At 40.5% G+C, this 3,495-nt stretch overlaps 1 pseudogene; it reads left to right on the top strand.

Moving 5' to 3' along the window:
* Positions 1–2,167: 2,167 nt before the first annotated feature.
* On the top strand, positions 2,168–3,086 carry LOC110324865 (annotated as a pseudogene).
* Positions 3,087–3,495: the final 409 nt, after the last annotated feature.

Below are 3,495 nucleotides of genomic sequence, written 5' to 3'. Positions count from 1 at the left end.
CCTTGTCCATGCTCTGCATTATATTGCTCACATACCTCTGGATACACAAGGAGACTACCAGCTTTATAACTAAGACATTAGAGAACAAATCTCATTTCTCGCACTTGCTATCTCAACTTAAGTTACTTTCATGTGTTTGAACTTCAGGTCCCCCAATAGGACAATCATTTGGTCAGAAAGTTAAACACAAGAAGTACAAACAGGCATTTTGCTACATCATTGGGTCCTTAAAAATCCTGAAATTCTAGATGTTTTTAATCTGTTTACAGAATAGAATGAATATTAAGTTCTCAAAAATGAAAATAAAACAGAAGGAAATAAAAATAAGAGTTTTTTTTTTTAATAGATCAAGCTGTCGTATAGTTCTAGAAACAGAAATCTACTAGGACATTATTAAGCAATCAATTACAAATAGCCTCAAAGGCAGGAATCAGTACTGCACGCCTTTAATGCCAGCACTCGGAAGGTAGGTCTAAGTGTATCCCTGTGATTTTGAGGCCATCCTGGGACACAAAACAAGTTCCAGGCTATCCAGGGGTATTTAGGGGCTCTTCTCTTTAAAAACAAGAAACAAAACAAAAGGGGGCAGAGAGAACAAGACTGAAGAGAACTCTAGCACTCCTGGGCACATAACCAAAGGACACACCATCCTAGAACACTTGCTCAACTCTGATCATAGCAGCTTTATTTGTAATAAGCAGCAACTGGAAACAACCTAGAGATTCCTCAACTAAATCATGATGAAGAAATTGTGGTACATTTACACAATGAAGTATTGCTTATCTCCTTAAAAAATGACATGAAATTCACAAGCAAATGGATGGAACTAGGAAAAAAAAAAAAACCCAGCTCATCCTGTGTGAGGTAACCCATACTCAGAATGACGAACATGGTATATATTAATGTCCACGTAGATATTAGCTGTTAAATAAATGATACTCAAGCTACAACGTGTAGACCCAAAGAGGTTAGGCCGAGGCATGGTCTGGGGTGGAGGGGAGGCACGTATCTTGTTTTGAGTGTCATTTGGTTATTCTCTCACTGCAGCAGGAGTGCCTAGGGCAAATGCTCACCAAGCTTCTCACCTATAGGGTTCTGTGTGGATTCTTTAGCTGGTGGGTTTGGCTCCTTTCCTGGTATTGCTTCACTCTGAAATATTTTTAAAAAGGGAAATTCTCTTAACATTACCATGAAAAGCATTTTTGTCACTCTTCCCACACCTACCTCTAACACCCCCAGATCCAGTATGTACCCTTCAGTCTCCTATCAACTTCGTGACCTTCAAAAAAGAAATGAGTCACTAACTCCGCCTGAATCTGGGGCCATCTATCCGTAACCCTGAATTCTTAACTTTATTTCACAACATACCAGCCGTGCAAACCCACAATTTCATAATACGCTCAAAAAATGGCAAGCTCTGTAATTCTTAAAATTAAGAAATACAGAAGGCAAATGGTCTCAAGGAGACAGAAACAGTGTCTGGTGCGTTAAGTCTATGCGAAGTCTTGTGCTCAGATGACTTGGCTCCAAATCCAACTGCATTGCTTTTTTGCTAAGTCACTTATCTTTGACTCACAAAATGTCCTAAGAGTTGAACTGTTTGCTACTTAGTTTATCAGATTATTATGAAGACTTAACTAAGTAATCGGATGACTGAAAAAAATAAAGAAATAAGAAAACCTTAGCACTCTCTCTCTTTTTCTTTTTTAAATTATAGAACTGTTTAGGAATCCAGAGTAAATGTAACTCATCGTTTTTGTAAGATGTATCCTTGAAATGTTGCAGTGACCAGGAACATATGGGTCCTGGACTTTGCTATTACCTGTCCTCCTTTTGAAACTTTAATTTGGAGTAAGTGGCTCAGCGGTTAAGAGCCCTGACTGCTCTTCTGAAGGTCCTGAGTTCAAATCCCAGCAACCACATGGTAGCTCACAACCACCCATAATGAGATCTGGTATGTCTGAAGACAGCTACAGTGTACTTACATATAATAATAAATAAAATCTTTTTAAAAATACGTAATCATGGTGAACTTTAGTTGAAAGAGGGAAGTCCGGTTTGACAATGGGGGGGGGGCATGATCCAAAGGCTGAGGAAGCTGTTCATTGGTGGTCTGAGCTTTGAAACCACAGACAATAGCTTAAGAAAATATTTTGAGAAACAGGACACCCTTACAGACTGAATGAGAGAACCCCAAACAAAATGTTCCAGGGACTTTGGTTTAGTGACCTACTCTTGTGTTGAAGAAGTGGATGTTGTAATGTGTGCTTGGCCACACAAGGTTGATGGGCATGTGGTGGAACCAAAGAGAGCTGTTTCCAAAGAGGGTTCTGTAAAGCCTGGTACCCATTGAATCGTGAAAATTTGTTGGTGGTATTAAAGAAGATACAGAAGAATATAACCGGAGAGACTAGTCTGAAAAAATATGGCAAGATAGTCATAGAAGTTGTGGGAAAGAATGGACAAAAGAGAGGATTTGGTTTTGCAAATTTTGATGATCATGACAGTTGATACAATTGTTATTCAGAAATACCACACTTTTAATGGGCATGATTGTGAAGTGAAAAGGCCCTTTTAAAACAGGAGATGCGGTCTGCTGGACCCCACAGGTTGTGGAGGTGGATCTGGCAGCTTTATGGGTCTTGGAGGAAACTTTGGTAGAAGAGGAGGCTGTGGTGGTGGGGGTGGTGGCAGCGGAGACAGTTATGGAGGTGGTGATGGTAGATATAATGGATTGGGAGGTGATAGTGGCAGCTATGGTAGTGGTCCTGGTTACAGTGATAGAGGAGGTTATGGAGGTGGTGGATCGGGATATGCAAACCAAGGTGGTGGATATGGTGGTGGTGGTAGGAGGGGGAGGAGGAGGATACGATGGTTACAATGAAGGAGGAAATTTTGGTGGAGGTAACTATGGTGGTGGTGGGAACTACAGTGACTTTGGAAATTATAGTGGACAGCAACAATCAAATTATGGACCCATGAAGAGGGGCAGTTTTGGTGGAAGAAGGTCAGGCAGTCCCTATGGTGGTGGCTATGGATCTGGAGGTGGAAGTGGTGGATATGGTAGCAGAAGGTTTTAAAATAAAACAGAAGTGACTACAGTTCTTAGCAGGAGAGAGNGCGAGGAGTTGTCAGGAAAGCTGCAGGTTACTTTGAGACAGTCGTCCCAGATGCATTGGAGGAACTATAAAAATCTGCCACAGAAGGAACAATGATCCAAAGTCAGGAAAGTTACTGCAGCTTAAACAGGAAACCCTTCTTGTTCAATATTGTCATATCCATGGTTTGCAAAAAAGTACAGCCATTGATTAGTGCAATATAGTGTCAGTTAGGTGTACGCTCCTGAGGTCTTTTATCTGTTGTAGCTTTGTCTTTTTCTTTTCACCACGTCAGGTATATTGCCCTGTAAACTGTGGTAGTGGTACCAGGAATAAAAAATTCAGGAATTTTAAACTTTTCAATGTTTGTATAGTACAGTTTTTCTAAGATCATTGT

This window comes from Mus pahari, chromosome 7, assembly GCF_900095145.1.
Source record: "Mus pahari chromosome 7, PAHARI_EIJ_v1.1, whole genome shotgun sequence".
Classification (NCBI taxonomy): Eukaryota; Metazoa; Chordata; class Mammalia; order Rodentia; family Muridae; genus Mus; species Mus pahari.
Note: the sequence above shows the minus strand (reverse complement) of the source record. Positions and strands in the feature narration are given on the sequence as shown.